General features: G+C 48.4%; 1 protein-coding gene across 3 annotated transcripts in view; it reads left to right on the top strand.

Annotated features, from left to right (window-relative positions):
• LOC138560842 (zinc finger protein 585A-like) overlaps positions 1-20,954 on the top strand; it is a 332,450-nt gene that overhangs the window by 243,743 nt on the left and 67,753 nt on the right. The window lies entirely within an intron of this gene.

The raw sequence follows: 20,954 nt of genomic DNA, 5'->3' as shown, positions 1-20,954 counted from the left end.
CCTACTTTGTTATCCCTTACAGGCTATACTCATGTGCATGTTCACCCGAACTCCTCCGTTCACAGGGTTCAACACCGGCCTGCACATCTCCTTGGGGCATCCCCCGGCTCAAAGAGCGGGCACGATTCTGCAAAGATGGCTCCTGCAGGGCCACTGGGGAGTACATGTTTTGGCCTGGTCGCAGTAGGTGGGCGCAGCCCTTCTGGATAGGTCACCTGGATACCTCGGAAGGTACGGGGGCATGGGATCGTGTCTGGGTCACCAAATGAAGGCAAGTCCCTGTTACCGTCACGCCAGAAAGAATACAACCCTCTAGGGCAAAAATGCCAAGAGACTGCTTGCAAGGATAACAATGTTTAAGTGTACAGAAAGTAAAAGGGTCAGCAGAGGACTCTGCAGCTCGAGAATGTTCTTCCGAATTATCATCATCAGTACATTATAAGAGTCCACAGTGTCACTAGGGACATCATCCATAGGGACTAAACCTGCACAGCTGATTGGTGAGACTGTATACAGGTTCCTGGTCCATAGGGGACGCCAGGCTATGATTGGTACTTGTCCCTGCCATCTGTCGGTCTCCACGTGGGTCCGCTGGGCTCATCTCTCCATGGACTGAAGGTCAGGCGCTTCACATGTTGCTGTTCCAAGGCCGCTATTGTTAGCTAATGCTACTACATCATTTTGGCATGCACATGGGAGGTTCATGGACTGGCACCAGGGGGGATGGGAAGGAATGCAATCACGCTGACCCACACATTCTGTGCTCCTACTACATCATTTTGGCATGCACCCGGGAGGTTCATGGACTGGTACCAGGGGGATGGGAAGGAATGCAATCATGCTGACCCACACATTCTGTGCTGTCTATATCACACTCCTCGCACCCATGACTTCCACCCTCGTTTTGATCTATAATTTATACCTCCCAGTACCTCGAAATACAAAGGGTGCATTTATGGGAAAGGGCGACATGGTGGTGCATGTTCAGATCTTTTATGAGCATTTGCTTTATTGCTTATGGACTGGGGTCATCCACTATCGTGGAATGCAGGGATGCTTGAACCGGGGCAGTGGTGGGTGCTAGTATTCCCGGTGGGCTGGGTGGGGGTTGGAGGTCTGCTGTTGGCCTGGTTGTGATGAATGGACATTGCGAAGAGCCTGGTGTTGTCTCATGGCCTTGCAGGGCACATTCCTCTCTGCAATGCTAAATAATTGCAACAGCCGGGGGGGGGGGGAGAGGGCGGGACAAAGCTCATCTGTCCTCAGCGTTTGGGCCTGTTCATGATTCTTCCTCTGGCTTTACCGCGCCGCCATGTAGGGCACCATGTGTCTTCCATAAGTATAAAATGGCGTCTCTTTATATGAGCGCACTAAGTCTATACATCTATAATGCCCGTGATATGGTTCTCCCTTGTATTCGTGCTGGGGTTCTTTAGCACGGCCCTTCCCCCCTATCACACAGCACAGATATTTATGGGATTCGCCTCACTCTAAAGCACCTAAGGGGGATGGGAAAGGCTCATTCCCATCCCAATACATGGATCTTGAGTGCTGCAGTGTATTAAACAGTGTCACTGTATGGCCACAAATTGCTTCCTTCTGTCATGCAAAACCACCTCTTGTGTCATTATATTGATTTACCAGTTACAGCTGGTATTTCAGTACCATTCTGCATAGAAATAGCAAGTGTGCAATACTCTCTCCAGTACAGAAATGCCAAGTTTGAAAATTAAATGTTCATTTAGTTCTTCTTTAAAAGGATAACAAAAAAGATGTACTAATTAGATTCATGTAACTCCTGGGCCAAATGGGGCCCTTAAAATAGGGTGGGGATGTGGAAAAATATATAAATAAATATATAAGAAAAGGCAAGCCACAAGAAAGAGTTTTAAAGTTTTTATTAAATGTGTATGTGCGTAACATGAACCTACCTGACTGTACCACGTTCCCCACAATGGGAGACACATGGAACCTTGAGGCTGAGGCACAATGGGCAGGCCTCCCCTGCCAACAGACAGAGACATGTGGTCTCATTAGAAATCAGGTGGTCTGGAAATAACGGTGGCGGTAAACCCGCCGCCACCGTTGTTTCCGGACAGCCTGATCCCGACTCCTGCAGGCGGGAGGTGATGTTCCCGCCAGGTTTGACCTGGCGGGTTTAACACCGCCCGCCTGCAGGCGGACGAGGAAACACCGGCAGTATCACGAGATGCTGCCGGTGTTTCCATGATCCCCATTCCCATTGAGTCCCAGAGGACTCAATGGGAATGGGGATTTACACCATTCCGCCTCCGTGATTCCCGGAAAACCGGGGTTGTAATGCCCCGGTAATTCCGGGAATTACGGAAGCAGAATGGTAATACGAGTCCGGCGGTAACCAGGCAGGTTTTACCGCCTCGGTTACCGCCTGACTCGTAATGAGGCCCTTGGACTGGAATTTCCTGAAGAGGGAAGAACCGTTAGAAGGTGACAGTTGAAAGGCAGCGAATGTAAAAAGGACAGAAAGAAAGGAAAGAGCTGTACTCCCTGAGGGGGCAGAGCCTTGAGCACCCCTACCCCTGGGCCAACAGAAGGGGTCGAGCTGGGCCGCGGGCCAGGCCAGAGCAGAGAAGGTGAAAGCCATGGGCCGCATGTGCAGTGCGGCCTGGTTAAAGAGTAACGCCTGTGCCCAAGGCCTCATGTGCAGATAATGCCCCAGTCCAGGGCCGAGTATCACCGCGACCTGACCCGGAGCGTGGCCTGAGGTGATTAGTCTGCCCGGTGGCCAAACCGCGGAGATCAGAGAAGGCGAAACCCCCGGGCCAAGTGCGCCATGTGGCAAGGGTGAAAAAATGGTATGGAAGTAAGGCCAAGAAAAAATGGCAGACTGGCTTCTTCCGACAGCTCGCGCTTGGCTGTCAGGGGCCTGTGCACCATCCACTGTCCTCGGGGAGAGAAGAGAGAGCAGGACTTACCCGGAGCCCCGGCAGCAATGTCTAAAGTGGCCGAGACTCAGTGTGAAGAGCATTGGCTGGACGCTGACTCCGGCTCAGGTGGGCAGAGCCCAACAAGGACTCCCTGCCTGCACCACTACGGGGGAAAGGAAGGAAATTAATTGAAGGACTTCCATAGGCCTGAAAGCAACATCCCTGCCAGCATTAAGTGGTGGGGTGCCACCACAGGAAGGAAAGGACACATCAAGCCCCTTCAGTTTTAAGACCACCACCACAGAGGGAAGCAGAATGAGGGGCTTTCAAAGCTCTGGAAGCAACGGTTTAAAGCCACCAACACAGAGGGAAGCAGAATGAGGGGCTTTCAAAGGCCTGGAAGCAAAACCACCACCACAGAGGAAATTAGGGCTCCAACAGCCCAATAGGGACTCAGGGCGCCTCCAAAGCACTATATGAACACAGGGCTCCCAATGCCCAGGAAGTGCAGACAAAGGTCCCGTGACAGCCACCAACAGCGGGGGCTGGAGATAATCCTCAGAGGCGCCCCTGCACAGATGCTGCTGCGAGAGGGTACTGTGCACTATTGGGCTGTTACGTTATGTGACTGAATAATACAGACTGACGAGAAGACTGGGATTTAAATGCAAGTGATGTAAGTGATGGCAGTCTGCAGCTGCCAGGTTAGTGCAAAAGGGGGAAATGCATGACATTTTGGCAATGGGCTAATCGAAGGGTTGGCATGAAGGTGTGAGACAAAGGGAATGACATGCATTACTCACTGTAATAGAATTTCTGATGATTGTATCTGCTTAGATTCACATGCTGTGCATATAGTCCGTCATCTAGTGGTAATTGCAGGGTATTTCTTCTTTCTTTCGGGGATCGAAAGGGGACGTCGACATGGGCGTGACTATAACACTATCTCTAACGTGTTGTGTAGCCAAAATCCCTCCCACGTCGAGGTCCCTCCAATTCGGTTTCTGCCGTGAGGGATCCTTATAGTCAGCATGAGTGAGTACATAATAGAAAAGGTCTACGATGCCCATGTTCCTTCTACTCCATGATTGGAGGAAGGGAGGGCACCGTGAATCTAAGCAGATACAATCATCAGACCAAACTGCCCGACCATCAGCAACCTCCTAAAGTACACCAGAGCCCGGAGAATGGCACACAACTCTCGCCAATTGGATGTCCGATGGCTCTCTTCCGGATCCCACAACCCCTGAGCAGAGAGGACTCCCAACGTAGCTCCCCAGCCCCTTCCACTGGCGTCGGTAGTAAGTGTGGTCACAGGAGGAATGATCAGGGACACCCCAGCCCGTAGTTTCGGAACCCTCAACCACCACTCCAGGGAGACCCGCAGCGCCAGAGACACCGGAATCAAAGCCTCGAAAGCTTGAGATGAAGGGAGCCAGTGGGAGAGAAGGTAGGACACCAGGGGGCGTAGATGAAGACGGGCCCAGGGAACTAGAAACACGCAAGAAGCCATGTGCCCCTGCAATTTCAGCAATAGGCGGGTCGGGACATACTGCCTCCCGAGTGTTCCTGGTGAAAACCTGGGGAAGGGTTCTGTTGAAGATACACGTTGCTGTGAGTTTATGTTAAATGTCATGTATTCCTTGTTGTGTTTATGTATTAGTGTCAGGGATAGCTAGAGCTGTTGTTAGTTTATGTTAGGTAGGCAATTGTGTTTTAGGGTAGGGATAGTGAGGCATTTATACATTCTTTTTGTCAAAAGCAGTGGTTGCAGCGAAGATATGGAATACCTCCGTCCCCAAGTACCAGCCAAGGAGAGAGTACATCACTCACTGGCCAGTCATTGAGGCCACAGGTTAACTGGAACGGCAGCAGCAGGACCCCCAGATGGCTAGAAAGGAGGAAATGGCAAGGTTAAGCAATGTATGGTCGAACCAACTTTGAGAAAACCAGGAAATCAACTATTGCACCTACCTAAGAGGTTTTCTGCAGGAACTGTATGGGTAAGGAGAGATGCCAGTATTCAGGAAGCCCAAAGGTAACTCGTCGCCCAAAAGCTGCTTAGATAACAGGATTCCAGAAAACACCTGTGGGAGTTTCTAATGGTGCTGCGATTGTCAAAGATGCCTAAATGCCAAAAGCAATCGAGACAGCAAACCCCCAGAAGAGCACAATACCAGGGGCAATCAATTGCAAGGGTCCAGGAAAACTGCTCCAGAAAACCGTTGAAATTGGTCAGCCAAAGGCAAAGGGAGTAATCCAAGAACAGTCCAAATAAACAGAGCCAGGCGTCGTAATAACCGGAGGAAGCAGTCCAAATCCTTTGAACCAAAAGAGAAGGGCAATCCAAAAGAGAGTCCGAGGAAAAACAGTCCAGAAGTCTGTAGCAACAAAGTAAATGCAAGACCAGGCAGAACGCTGCGCAGGCTGTGAAACAAACAGCTGAGAAGTGGCGTTCTCTGTTTCCGGACGGGTTTTACGGCCGTTGCCATGGTGACGCCTCACGTGACTGACCACGTTGAGAGCGAGCGACTACAGGCACCATCCTAGCGTCCTGTAGTCACCATGGTAACCTCTAGTGTGGCAGCAACCTGCGCCGCGGAAACCGCGACCTCCGCTGCAGCAACCGGCCCCTCCCGCATGCACTGCGGGACATAGAACCGCTGATGAGCGGACCCGAGCTGTTTTGCAGCGGGTAAGTGTCCAATGTGGTCGGCTTTGCTGCGACATGACACTTTTTAAGTTAGTAAAATGGCTTTTGTTAAAGCCTGATGCAGCAGAAGTCTGCCTCCCATTCTGGACCCATTACAGTAACTACAATTTTCAGCATAACTTCAGTATCGATAAGCCAGTCTCTAAATTCAATTAACAGGCCTTAGGAATGTTGCCGTCTTTTGAAATTCACTTTAAAAAAGATTTCTTGGGCGAGTGCACCGTTATTTGCACCTTGCATCTTACAGAGGTATGCCTTTTCATCTTGGCATCTATTAAGATGTTCAGTCCAACAGGAGACATGAATTGGGACTGGCTTTTCTCCGTTCATTTTATGTTTGTCCTTTGCTCCAGAGTTTCATACAATGTGTCACGGCTCGCTCCCTTCGCTCCCGTTCCCGCCACTTGGGGGCATGTTTTGGGGCTTCTTCCCTACTGGACATTTCCTCCGAACCTTATGCTACAGTGTCCAGATGAATTGGGAGCGCTAAAACCTTATTTCCCAAATTACTTCCCTTCCGGATCCATTCCAGGTTTTTGGCAGCCAGCATGCTACTGCTACTATAATCAAATGACTATGCTTCCCAGAATGCCTGGCTCACTGCCTCACCTCCTCCCTTGCAGGACAAGGCTGGGTGGAGGATAGGCAACACCTGTGGCTGCAGGTGCAGCAGGCGACACGCCTGAGGGGTGTGCTCGTTAAGCAGCTTTAAAAGCCTCAGTCTGCTTCAGTCCAGCGCTGGTCATTGTTGCAGCGTTCCTGTCCTGACTGGTCCCTTGTCCCTTGTTCCTGGTTCCTAGTTTTTGTGCCCAGTTCTAGTTAGTGTTTCTTGTTCCTTGTCCTGGAATTCGTATTTGTATGCCTAATTGATTTCTGCCTTTTGGAAATCCCTTTCTCCCTTTCTCTGTCTGCAGGCAGCCTTTCTCTGAGCTTTCCTTTTGCTGTAGCCCAATTGCCTGTGTTCACTGTTTCCTAGAAATTGCCCTTTGCTACTGAAAGACTTGTTGCATTAATCTTTCCTTTACAGGTTTAGTTTCCTGCCTTTTCACCTTGGATGGGTGGGAAAGTTTCCCTTTTGAAATCGTTTTCACTGCTCCTGATCCTTGCCTTCTATTGGGATCCATGCCATGTTTTCCTTTACACTTTTACATTTATTTCCTATTTTATTATTAGGTATGGGAAGCTGTTGTAACTAGCCCCTGTGTGATTATCTTTTGTTTTCCACACTGTACTATTCCTTCTTGCCTCTTGACTTGGGTTTAGGTATTTAGTCATCCTCACTCTTTGCCTTTACTGCCTTCTGGGTTCTTGTTTGATTTACAGGGTTGTGGGTTAGTACTGACTTCTGAGTGGTCTTTCCGGTCCTCGTGAATACGGACATCCAAGTGGTCTTTCCGGTCTTCGTGAGTACTGGCATTCATGTGGTCATTCCGGTCCTTGTGAGTACTGTTTCCAAATTCCTTATCCAGTACCGTCTAGAGTGTCAGTTTACAGATTCTGTCCCTGCTTGCCCTCTACGTGGGCTTAGCGCTGTCAGTATCTGTAATAGCATAGTGGGTAAGGAGTTTGCTGACTTTCCTTTCAGTCATAAGGAGGTTCTAAGTGCTTACCCTACATTCCTTTTCTTAAAGTGGTATACACGAGTCTTGGGTATTGAATGCACGTTGTTATATTCAAGGTTGTTTACTGTGTATTTTGTGCACATTTCCCCTGCCATATCCATCGCCTTCTTCCTTTCCTGACAGAATGACCAGCCGTTGTTCCCGTTCGAACATGGCCAGATTATGAAGGAAAGGCAGCAAGGCCTCTAACAAGTCTATACAGAAAGCTTCCCTTACAATTACCCGTGAAAATCGAATCTCTGCTCCTGACTTAAATGAACTCCTTGACACGAATGGGTATTTACGTGCAAAGTATTTTTCCCACTGGGTGGCCCATCGTACATTGCCTGATCCTAGCTCTGTCTTTAATTCTGATCCAGAGTCTATGTCCGCACAAGCCTTAGCAGTGGAAAACAACACACTGCAAGAATTTATACACACAAGTACCTCTGTTATTGAACCCCATGACTCCGGTTGTGCTTTACCTCAGATTGAACAGTTTCATGATTCAAGCATGAAGAATGGAGGGGTTCCTTGCATATCTTCTGTTTTCTGCCCTCAGTCTACAGCTTACTCCTCTGCACAGATTCTTACTGTGGTCACTAATGCCAAGGGGTCTGATGCCAATAGTCTTCTTAAAAGAAACACAGACCACGTCGGTAAGAGAGAGTATAGATCACAAGACCTGCAAGCAGTAGATGACAATATACAATCAATGCACTTCCAGATGGCTAGTGCTGGATCCAGCCCTGATGCCACCATGCCTTCCCCTGTGCCTACTGATAGGGATGTACAGTTAATGCGGGACATGCTAAAAACAGAATTTGAGGAGTTAAAACAAGAATACATTTCCTTAAAAGAGGAGAATAAGATGTTACAGTCTTTTCTGAATACACCTCCAACTTTATCCGTTGATGAAGTGAATACTGTTCAGTCCCTGAGTGCGGAGACTTTTGTAAATCATGATACTTGTCAATATGTAAGATCTATTGGGAGTGAAAGTCTTTTTTCAAGCACAGCGCTTATTCAGGGCACAGGTTCTGACAACTGTCCTACCGTTTGTCAGGAATTGCTGTTAGTTGAAGATTCACAAGCCACTCCTTTACCTGAAGCTTCCTGTGTAGCAGTTTGTCATAACTCTGAGCTTGAACACATACATGCTTCTGATTTCCAAACACAATCCACAATGGTGGCATACACAGAATCTGTCACAACTGTAGGCTTAGGTTCTGCCCTTGATCTAGCTGCTGAGACTGAAGTAGACATTCACGCTGATGTGGAAAACGATGCTGCCTCTGTGTTCGCTCTTCCTTCTGCCAATTTCGGTCACTACGAGCAGTCAAAGACAGTGCAGAATTCATGTTTTGATGGACTCATTCCACAGATTACTGAACCAAAAACCCGGCAGGCGATCCCTGAACTGTTGATTGTTAATCAGCCACTTTCAGAAGCTAAAACAGAGGAATGGTCAATTGACGAAATCCTGATTAACAGAGACTTTACTATGGTGATTCCTCTGGTTGATTTTGACTTCTACAAAGGAAGAGACTCTGTGTCATCCACTAAGGAGAGGGACGGCAGGGGTACAGCTCAGACTTTGGTTACTGGTGCCAAGGGGTCAACTGTCTTAAAGGGGCTTTCCATTTCTGAACCACAAGTGTGTCTGCCGACTTCTGGGACTTCAGACTGTCCTCCTACTACCATTGACTCTTCAATAATCCTGTCCACAGCTCTGCAGTCATCGTTGGCACACGTATCTTCGATCAATAAAGGAGTGCTATGTCTGCCAGTCACCCAAGAGCCTTCACCATGTACGCAGTCAGAGCCAAAGACCTTGACAAGTTTGTCTTCAGCTAACAAGACGGCTCCAGCTTGCATGCCCTCAGCCTCGGAATTTCCTTTGGCATGTTTGTCTTCGGTTACAGTGACTCATCCAGCAGATTATCCTTCAGCCATGGAGCCTCCGGTAGTACATTCTAGGTGCATGTCTTCAGTCCCAGAGCCTACTGCTAGTTTGGCTTCAGTTCATGAGAGACCTGTGACCTGCTCAGCCTCGCTGCCAATATCGGAGGTGTACCTGTCTACACTGTCAGATCCTGCTGCATATTCCTCTGCTCCAGAGATTCCTCCTGAATCCCAACCATTTACTGATGAACGTTCATCTTGCCCTTCTTATGCTTCAGGGGGATCACCAGAATGTCTGCCTTGTACACAAAACAATTCTCCCAACTACTTGACTGTAGCATCAGCGCCTCCCGAATATGCAACATCTGAGCCTGAGACTTCTGCCAGCTCTCTCTTCAGAAACATCAAGCCGGCTCACGACTCGGGAGGGCCTTACATGCGAGGCCGCTGGACTTGCCTGGAGTATTACGAGAGAGAAACGGATGCCATCCACCACGGCCCAGTCACCGAACGAGTAGCCGACCAGGATAGCGGGCTGGACGGTCCGCGTTTGGAGTCCGGTTTGGATCAACCGCTTGACAACCCTTTTGTTGCCGGATCCCACATGAGTCTGAGGGAAGGGACGGGCACGGCCCTCCAGCTGCAGCGCCAGTTGGGTACTAGTAGCCAAAGGAGGGGAATGTCTGCTGCAGTTCAAGATGTGCCTGTTTTTGCTCCCGCTGCTAGTATGCCTGATGTTCCGAGTACTGTGTCTAACACTCCTATCAGTATGCCAAACGTTCCTGCGGTTGTATCCCACGTGCAACAAGGTGGCTACTTGACTGGCTACATGACTGTCAATGGGAGTGCCAGCCTCGTACAACCCATTGGATCTCCAGACTCCCAAGGCAAGGAACTTATGCAGGCGAATCTTTGTCACTTTCAACCACAAACCTTTACCCAGATGGATGACAGAGTATTCGAACCTCTACCTCAGCCGCCACCTTCCTCTTCCGAACATAAACATTTCCTGAAACCTACTGTTTCCTCACCTCCTGTGTGTCCACTCTCGGCAGTGAGGCTAACAGAACTTCTACCATTGTCTACGGCATGTAGCACCAGCCTGCCTCTCTCCTCAAGGATGTATGCATACCCTCTTCCAGTGACTAAGCTTCCTGGACCTTCCAACTCTGCTTCGGGTCCTGCAAGTCCTTCATGCCTTTCTTCGACCCATGAGTCTCTTCCTCACCGAAAGCCCACCTATGGCTCTTATAGACTGCGGCCTGCTTCTATTCATTCCAGCCCTTCTGCTTCTGCCCGTGGGTCATCGTTTCCGTCAGTGCCACTTCTGAAGACAAAGCGCTCCTGTCATGGAAAGAAGATGTTTTGTGCGAGTAACGGCCGCCTGGAGTCGGCTGTGGAAGGGGGTATAGTGTCACGGCTCGCTCCCTTCGCTCCCGTTCCCGCCACTTGGGGGCATGTTTTGGGGCTTCTTCCCTACTGGACATTTCCTCCGAACCTTATGCTACAGTGTCCAGATGAATTGGGAGCGCTAAAACCTTATTTCCCAAATTACTTCCCTTCCGGATCCATTCCAGGTTTTTGGCAGCCAGCATGCTACTGCTACTATAATCAAATGACTATGCTTCCCAGAATGCCTGGCTCACTGCCTCACCTCCTCCCTTGCAGGACAAGGCTGGGTGGAGGATAGGCAACACCTGTGGCTGCAGGTGCAGCAGGCGACACGCCTGAGGGGTGTGCTCGTTAAGCAGCTTTAAAAGTCTCAGTCTGCTTCAGTCCAGCGCTGGTCATTGTTGCAGCGTTCCTGTCCTGACTGGTCCCTTGTCCCTTGTTCCTGGTTCCTAGTTTTTGTGCCCAGTTCTAGTTAGTGTTTCTTGTTCCTTGTCCTGGAATTCGTATTTGTATGCCTAATGGATTTCTGCCTTTTGGAAATCCCTTTCTCCCTTTCTCTGTCTGCAGGCAGCCTTTCTCTGAGCTTTCCTTTTGCTGTAGCCCAATTGCCTGTGTTCACTGTTTCCTAGAAATTGCCCTTTGCTACTGAAAGACTTGTTGCATTAATCTTTCCTTTACAGGTTTAGTTTCCTGCCTTTTCACCTTGGATGGGTGGGAAAGTTTCCCTTTTGAAATCGTTTTCACTGCTCCTGATCCTTGCCTTCTATTGGGATCCATGCCATGTTTTCCTTTACACTTTTACATTTATTTCCTATTTTATTATTAGGTATGGGAAGCTGTTGTAACTAGCCCCTGTGTGATTATCTTTTGTTTTCCACACTGTACTATTCCTTCTTGCCTCTTGACTTGGGTTTAGGTATTTAGTCATCCTCACTCTTTGCCTTTACTGCCTTCTGGGTTCTTGTTTGATTTACAGGGTTGTGGGTTAGTACTGACTTCTGAGTGGTCTTTCCGGTCCTCGTGAATACGGACATCCAAGTGGTCTTTCCGGTCTTCGTGAGTACTGGCATTCATGTGGTCATTCCGGTCCTTGTGAGTACTGTTTCCAAATTCCTTATCCAGTACCGTCTAGAGTGTCAGTTTACAGATTCTGTCCCTGCTTGCCCTCTACGTGGGCTTAGCGCTGTCAGTATCTGTAATAGCATAGTGGGTAAGGAGTTTGCTGACTTTCCTTTCAGTCATAAGGAGGTTCTAAGTGCTTACCCTACATTCCTTTTCTTAAAGTGGTATACACGAGTCTTGGGTATTGAATGCACGTTGTTATATTCAAGGTTGTTTACTGTGTATTTTGTGCACATTTCCCCTGCCATATCCATCGCCTTCTTCCTTTCCTGACACAATGTACTGTACCTATCCTGAAAGGAAAATTATGGTAACATCATGCATACATACATAAACCTCATACTGTGCTGTGCAGCCCCTCCTCTTCTTTCTTCTTCCTATCCTCCGCTGCCCCTATGGCACTTACCATCTCCCCCATCTTTTCTAATCGCTATATTATCACCTGCCCTCCCCCTCTCACGAAGTCTATTAGAAAAAAGCTTTAAAAAGACATCTTGACCACTGACCCTGGCCTACCTATTGCAGACACCCATGTCAGCACCAGCACAACTTTCCAACAGATCTACACTGATATCCTCTTCTCTGTCCCCTCTCCAGATCTATGGACTCCTCATTTCAGTTCTACTCTCTCTCCTCTCACATCTTCACCCATTAATGGTAGCACTAGACGGGAAGTACTCTTGGCGGTTTTACCATCATCCAGGTGCATCATTAATGTCTATCATGCTGGCACTATCTTGGTTCAGGGTCCTCAACCAACCTCCTCCTCTTTAACCGGCACATGATGTCCCTCATCAACTTCCTGCCCACACCTGCCACTCCTTCTTCCACTATCTCTCTCCCACCTCTGACTGGTGAAGCACACCCCTGTACCCCTCTTTGGAAAACCATCAAAGGTGGTGACCTCTTACATCTGGCCATGTTTAATGCTAGTTCTGCCATTAGTCTGCCGACATGTGCCTCCTTCTTGAAGACTTTGAACTTGTTATCTTTGCTCTTACTGAGATGGGGTTCAAAGCCAGCTCAGTCACTGCTTTTGACTCCCTTCTCCCTGATGGCTATAAGATCACCTCCAAGCCTTGCCATAGCCGTGCTGGCAGTGATTTTCCCTGAGTGGGTCCCTTCTTCCCTCATACCCACCCAGGCTTACTCTTCCTTAGAGAGCGGATTTGCAAGCCGGTCATTTCTCCCACCTCCTCTCTGACCCACTGCCACTTTCAGGCCACCGGGTTCTGCCAGTCTGTTCCTCTCTGAATGGGCTGATGTATCCTCCTCTCTCCTCACAACCACCTGTAAACTCCTTCTCCTGGGTGACATCAACATCCACTTTGAGTCCTCAATCACGGCTTCCAATCTCTTCTGTGACCTCTGCACCTCGCTCTCCCTCTCCATTCTCCCTTCTGGTCCTACCTACTCGTCTGGAGACTCTCTTGGTGCCCACATCCACACTGATCTTTCGCTCTGGCTCCATCTGATCATCCCACTCTCCTGGCCAGACCATTCTCTCCTCTCACCTGGGTCCTCTTGGCCCTCTGACCGCATCTCCCCCAGCCCTGCCAAACTCGTTCATGAACATCCGTCTGAGGAAACGAGTGTCATCTGCTGCCTTCGCATGTACCTTCACCCCCCTCTCTCCCAACTACAGATTCTACCTCCGACTCTGCTCTCAGCAACCTCCATCTTGCCATCACTAAATCCATTGACATCCTTTCCCCAGTCATCAGGATCCGATTAAAACATGCCTCAAAGTGTAACACCTGGTACGACTCTGAACTTGCAGCCCTAAAACTCAAGTGCAGAGCTGTGGAATAGAATTGGCAGACCTCAGACTCACTCTCTGACAAACAGGCTTGTCGCCTGCTCCAAAGGCAATACTGACTCCATTTGCTCCAAGAAAAGGGCCCACATACAGGGTTGCATCTCTGGTGCATCCAACAACACGGCTGAACTCTTTAAAATCTGCAAGGAACTGGCCAACCCTTCCACAGTCTCCTCTTCACCTCTTTCCTCCCAGGTCCTCTGCAATGCACTGGCCACACACTTCACTGCAAAAACTCAGGACATCCTTGCGTCCCTCTTCCCCTCCCCTTCCACCACCTCCTGCCTCCTATGGCTTCCCATCCCCACTCTGACTTTCTCTCCTCCTTCTCTTATATAGCACCTGATGAGGTCACCAGAGTTGTCCGCTCCATGAAGGTCTCCTCCAAACAGGTCTGCCCCTGTACCTCCAGGACCATTAAGGACAATATTTTCTCTCTTTCCCCTTGCACTTGTTGATTTCTACAACCACTCTCTTACGACTGGACCTTTCCCCTCCTCTCTCAAGCACTTGTTCCTCCCTCAAACACTCGCTTGTGCAGCCCCTCGTGAAAAAAACATTCTGCAGCCTGTCTTGTCCAGCCAACTACCGCCCCATATTTATCAACCCCTTCCTTGGGAAACTCTTGGAAAAGCTGGTCTTCCCATAACTGACCCGGCGACACAGAACCTGTCGGTTACCTACATGACCATCTATCTGGATTCTGAGCATACAGAGGCATGGAAACTGCTCTTCTGAACACCTATGACGAACTGCTTGCATCTCTTGACTCCAACTCTCTAGCTGTTCTCAGTCTACTTGACCTCTACTCTGCATTTGATACGGTCAACTACTTTATCCTCATAACACAGCTTCACGATACCCTAGGTAACTTGAAGCGGGGACTGAACTGGTTGACCTCCTTCCTCAATGACTGTCTGCCCCAGGTTATTCTGGGCTCTTTCTCCTCCCACACCTCTATCTCCACCAGCATTGTCCCCCAGGGCTCCAACCTTTCTCCCTGGCTCTTTAACACCTATCTTGCTTTGCTTGCACACCACATTTCCACCATCTCCCCCAACTCCCAGTGGTATACAGATGACACACAACTCTTCTTCAAACTTCCCTCTGATCCTTTCCTTACTTCCTCCATCATTCCTGACTGCCTATCTTCCATCAAGTTCTGGTGTACTTCGAATGATCTCTGCTTCAATGCCAGCAAGACTGAGATCCTTCCTATTGGGTCTCCTGCTCCCTCTTTCTTCCCCTCGCTCTGGCCATCCTCTATGGGCTCTACACTTTCTCCTTCATCTGAAGCTAGAAACCGTGGAGTCATCTTCGACGCTTCTCTTTCCTTCCTCCCTCACATGCAGGACCTTGCCAAGGATGCCCACTTTCAACTCCACCTCCTCAATGGAATTCTTCCCTTCCTCACTTCCCCCAGAAGCTCAATGTCTCTCTCGGCTAGACTACTGCAAAAGCCTTGTCCTTAATCTACCTTCTTCTTCTCTATGACCCCTCCAGCTCCAGGGATGCAATACTTACCCTTGGCCTCAAGCCTAGGTACTGTATCACTGCAATCCTTAAATCTCCCCACTGGCTCCCGGTTGCTGCAAGGATCAAAGTCAAATCCCTCTGCATCATCCATAAGGCTGTCTGGGACAGGGGACCACGCTATCTACAACTGGCTAACACTAAATACTCACCCTCCAGATCTGTATGTTCCTCTGGCGCCAACTCTCTGTGTGTCAAGCGCTTTGCTAAACAGCGAGCTGGTGGCCGATCTCGTTCCTCGGCAGGCTCCTCCTATGGAACATGTACATGAGCTGGTATTTGCAAGATAACTGTTGTTGCATAACAAAACTGATCAGCATGTATATGCTGAAATGTCAATATTTATTCCATGGTCAATACTAATTATGCCGACACGTGTTTCGACCACATCAGTCTTTTTCAAGGCACAATATTTGATCGGACATTCACATGTGTCCTGGCCAATTAGGCCAGATGGGTGTCTGATTTTGGTATCTGGTTGGTTGCAGATAAACTGGCGTTAATGCCGTAATGCGAACGGTGGGTCTTAAATTTGCACGGTTTCTGCCATGGAAAAAGCATGTTGCCGGTAGCATTAGTTATTACTGGTCTGCCTGGTAAGCGACCCTGCCATCGTTTGGCCCGCGCAGTAGGAGGCAGGCCAGACAATGGCAAAATCAGACACCCATCTGGGCTAATGGGCCAGGACACATGTGAATGTCGGATCATATATTGAGCCTTGAAAAAGACTGATTTGGTTGGAACACGTGTCGGCATAATTAGTATTGACCATTGAATATATATTGACATTTCAGTGTATACATGTTGATCAGTTTTGTTATGCAACAACAGTTATCTTGCAAATACCTGCGCATGTACAAGGAACAATTCTAAATATCTGTTTTGCTACACTAGGCAGGGGTAGCCTAGAGTTCCATAGTCTGCGGCTGTCAACGGATTTGACACACTATTTCTCACTTAAGCCACAACGCCTTTATACCTGGTCTCCCCAAACATATGTATACCTCCTATGGAATGGGCTCCCCATTCCTCTTAGTCTTGAGCCAGATCTCCTCAAGTTCCGGTAGATCCTCAAGACCTTCCTTTTCACCTCCTCCTTCCCTTCCTTCCTCCCTCCTCTGTTAAACCCCACAGTTGCTGAGATTGGGGACCAGGACCCTTACATGTCCTCCTCGGTCCTGGTCTCCAATCGCCTTCAGCCCCCGCCTGCTCCTAGCACTTGCCTTGGCACCCACTGGTCTATGCCACCACAGCCCTGCACTTATTTATTTATTGGCAGCTGACCACTCTCACCCAGTCACTTAATAGCTGCTTACTCCCTAGCACTTCCCTCTTTGGTACACCCAGTACTTAAGCCCCACTCCCTCATCCCTTCTCTCTCTCTGCACTTGCACGTTCTGAATGCTCACAAGGCCTAGTAGGTCTGCCTCTATCTTTCATTGTTATATTTGCTTTTCATTCCCAGGTTCCCTCCCTGTGTCCCTGTGGGTGCTTTGAAACACCATTTACTTGATGTATAAGCGCCTTACAAACGCACAATAAATAAATAAACCTCACTTCAGTGACAGTAAATGCAACACAATATGGGGTCAATTGCTAGAGTGATTATTTCACACACTATGCAGTTTTATGCTCTCCTCCCATTGAGGACGTTAACCAGACCTCTCACCTCACATGCTTTTGGCGGTTGTCACCCGCTTTGTAAGCAGCTCTCTCACCCACACAGCTCCCTCCCACCCATATAAATAAGGCAATGGGCTTTCACCCTTCAGAAAAACGAAACTGTGTGTTTTCACCCATCCGGGGGCCACAAAATGCTGAGAGCTATGCATTAGCCCTTCCTCATCAATCTGCAGTCGATCTTATTGTAATGTTCTGCTAACACACAGCCAGACATGCCAACATTCTGGAGCCCCTGAGAGGGAGATTTCACCACAGAAATCGGGAGAGTGTAATTGTCCCATAGCATTACATTGGGGTTATAATTATTTTAGGCAGGACACAGTAAATAATCACACTATTTTCAATCGAAAAATCGTGAGTCTCTCGCCTAAATCAGGAGAGCTGGCATGTATGCACAGAGCGATGCTGCAGAGGAAGCGCTGTGCTTCGAACAAACACACAAAGACATGTAAACTCTGAGCCAGGAAGGCTTTGGACTGTTGATAAGGAGCACAGATGCAAGGTCGGGACTTTTAACTTTTGCGCACAGGGACAGGATATGGGACACACCCCTGTACATCAGGACAGTCCCGCAAAATACTCGATGGTGGTCAACCCCAGGCCATTCTCGTGCCTGTCCATAGATTTCAATGGGCTGTCTTCCTCCAAATATGATTTCACCCACCAGGGCTGTGAAATGGTGGAGTATGCAGATGGTAAGACTGTATGGCCACGAACTGATAGTGTATGGACCCCATCCTTACTTTATACATGCCAACATTCTGACGCATGGGAGCGAGATGTTGCCATGGAAAGTGGGAGAAATTAGTTTTCCCGTAGACTTGCATTGGGGTTAAGAATTATATTAGGCAGGAGAAAGGGAAATCGGGAGGGTTGCCATGTACGTTACTTAGCTAAACCATATCTTCACCAAATACAAACATGTCAACCCTCCAGATTTAGGACGGAAACACACAATTTGTTTTTAACAAACAATGTTGATATTATTTAATTTCTTCCTCCTAAAAGAATTCATACCCCAATGCAAAACCATCAGAAACATTCATTCTCCTGATTTCTGCGAGAAAATGTCCCTGCCGGGTGCCTCAAATTTTTGGTATGCATTTCAAATATGTGAAATTATTCTGTGCAGGTTTGCAATCCTTTCTTTTAGGTAAGCCACTAAAGTGTTGCATTGTGGGCAGTGGTCGAACTGTACAAAACAAAGTAGTGAAACTATGTTCCATCTGCCCAGCCCCCTTTTCTGCCAACTCTTCCCCTACTCACTGTCACCGTCACCGCCTCCCTGATTCAAACCCCACACCTGGGTCCACTCCACCCTGCAACATTGTGTTTTACAACAGTTCTAGGAAATCTGAAGAAAATACAGTCGAAACAATGCATTTAAATGACATCTATTAGTGTGTCATTGTCCCACTCAGCATGCACCTTTATGCAGCCTCCCATTCACCATCCCTGCTTGCACCTCTTAAAGAACATGGCTAGCTACAGACACACCCCTCACACTGCCTGCACCTCTTAAAGAACATGGTCAGCCACAGACACACGCCTCCCATTGCATGCACATCTTAAAGAACATGGCCAGCTACACACACCCCTCCCATTGCCTGCGGCCAGTTACAGACACACCCCTCCCATTGCCTACACCTCTTAAAGAACATGGCCAGCTACAGACGCATCCCTACCATTGCCTACACCTCTTAAAGAACATGGCCAGCTACAGACACACCCGTCCCATTGCCTGCACCTCTTAAAGAACATGGCCAGCCACAGACACACCCCTTCCATTACCTGCACCTCTTAAAGAGCATGGCCAGCCACAGACACACCCCTCCCATTGCCTGCACCTCTTAAAGAGCATGGCCAGCAACAGACACACCCCCTCCCATTGCCTGCACCTCTTAAAGAGCATGGCCAGCCACAGACACACCCCTCCCATTGCTTGCACCTCTTAGAGAACATGGCCAGCCACAGACACACCCCTCCCATTGCCTGCACCTCTTAGAGAACATGGCCAGCCACAGACACAACCCTCCCATTGCCTGCACCTCTTTAAGAACATGGCCAACTACAGACACACCCCTCCCATTGACTGGACCTCTTAAAGAACATGTCCACCCACAGACACAGCCCTCCAATTGCCTGCGGCCAGTTACAGACACACCCCTTCCGTTGCCTACACCTCTTAAAGAACATGGCCAGCTACAGACGCACCCCTCCCATTGCCTGCACCTCTTGAAAAACATGGCCAGCCACAGACACACCCCTCCCACTGCCTGCACCTCTTACAGAAAATGGCCAGACACACCCCTCCCATTGCCTGTACCTCTTAAAGAACATGGCAAGCTACAGACACGCCCCTCCCATTGCCTGCACCTCTTTAAGAACATGGCCAGCCACAGACACACCCCTCCCATTGCCTGCACCTCTTAAAGAACATGGGCAGCCACAGACACACCCCTCCCATTGCCTGCACCTCTTAAAGAACATGGCCAGCTACAGACACACCCCTTCCATTCCCTGCACCTCTTAGAGAACATGGCCAGCCACAGACACACCCTGTCCATTGCTTGCACCTCTTAAAGAACATGGCCAGTCACAGACACACCCCTCCCCTTGCCTGCACCCCTTAGAGAACATGGCCAGCCACAGACACATCCCTCCCATTGCCTGCACCTCTTAAAGAACATGGCCAGCCACAGACACACCCCTCCCATTGCCTGCACCTCTTAAACAACATGACCAGCCACAGATACACCCCTCCCATTGCCTGCACCTCTTAAGGAAGATGGTCAGCCACAGACACACCCCTCCCATTGCCTGCACCTCTTAAAGAACATGGCCAGCTACAGACACACCCCTCCCATTGCCTGCACCTCTTAAAGAACATGACCACCCACAGACACACCCCTCCCATTGCCTGCGGCCAGTTACAGACAATCCCCTCCCATTGCCTGCACCTCTTAAAGAACATAGCCATCCACAGACTCACCTCTCCCACTGCCTGCACCTGAATCATAAGATTCAGTTCATCACAACCTACAGTACTGAAGCAAAACAAATGAAACGCATTTTGTCAGACAATTGGAAAATTCTACTCACTGACCCAAGTTTGCAAAAGCATCTTAATAACTCGCCTAACATTTGCTTTCAAAGGGCGCCAACAATTAGGAACCTGATCAGTCCAAGCTTCCTAAGCCTGATTCCAACTGTTAAAAAACATTTTTTCAAACCAATATCAGGGGTACACACAAATGTGGGCACTGCAAGTTATGCAGATGGACCAAGGGAAGAAGGAAATTCACTTACCAAATGGCAGGACAAAACAAATAAATCAATGGATTAATTGCAACTCTACCTTTGTGATCTATGGTATTGAATGTGTTTGTCAAAAGCTTTATATTGGAAGCACCATACGCAAACTTAAAGTGAGAATATTTGAACATATTAGAGCCATCGGAAATAAGGATCTAAGATCGCCCCTGTCTGTTCAAATCATTAATGAGCATTCTGACTTTGAAACCTCATCTCTTAAAATCTTTGGCCTGGAGAAAATTTCCGCCCATCCAAGGGGAGGAAACAAAGAGGAAACCTTACGCAAGCATGAAAGTAAATGGATTTGTATCCTGGATGCATGTTCTTCAGGATTAAATTGTGACTCAGAGATGTATAGCTGGTTATAAATAATGTCTATATGTTTCATATAATGTAGTAAATCTGAGAAAATTGATATTTTATTTGTATTTTTCACATCACCTATTTTTATTCCTATCTTTGTCCTTTTTCTTCTCACACTCATTAGTTGAACAAACATTGTCCAAATATTAGCCAAAGATAATTTCTGGCATCTGTTATCAATGCCCCTCTTTCCTAGAAAAATAATTAGTAAATATAATTCATGTCATACAACTTGTTTTCATAGATTAGCCATTCGACATGGGAGTGGCTATCTTTGCCCTCCCCTTTTTTTGTTTAATAAACAAACAGCGCTTTGAATATCCAACACATATAACTGAAACTGATGTTGCGCTCGGTTTCCAATGGAATTATTGTTCCAAAATGGCCACCGAGAGCGTTGCGGACGTCCCGGCGTGGTGACGTCATCGCGCCGCGCTCATTAACGTTGGGCGCAGCGTAGTGACGTCATCACGCCAGCCTGCACGCTATAAATGGCGCATTTCAACGCATTTAAAATGCGAAAGCATCCGAGAAGAAAGCACGGCTCACCATAGCCTTCCTCAGCTACTTTTCTGGTTAACTAGGTAAGTCAGAACTGGACC

Source organism: Ambystoma mexicanum, unplaced genomic scaffold (genome assembly GCF_040938575.1).
Source record: "Ambystoma mexicanum isolate Mex_15411 unplaced genomic scaffold, UKY_AmexF1_1 Mex_scaf49, whole genome shotgun sequence".
NCBI classification, from domain to species: Eukaryota; Metazoa; Chordata; class Amphibia; order Caudata; family Ambystomatidae; genus Ambystoma; species Ambystoma mexicanum.
This window is presented reverse-complemented; position numbering and strand designations above follow the sequence as displayed.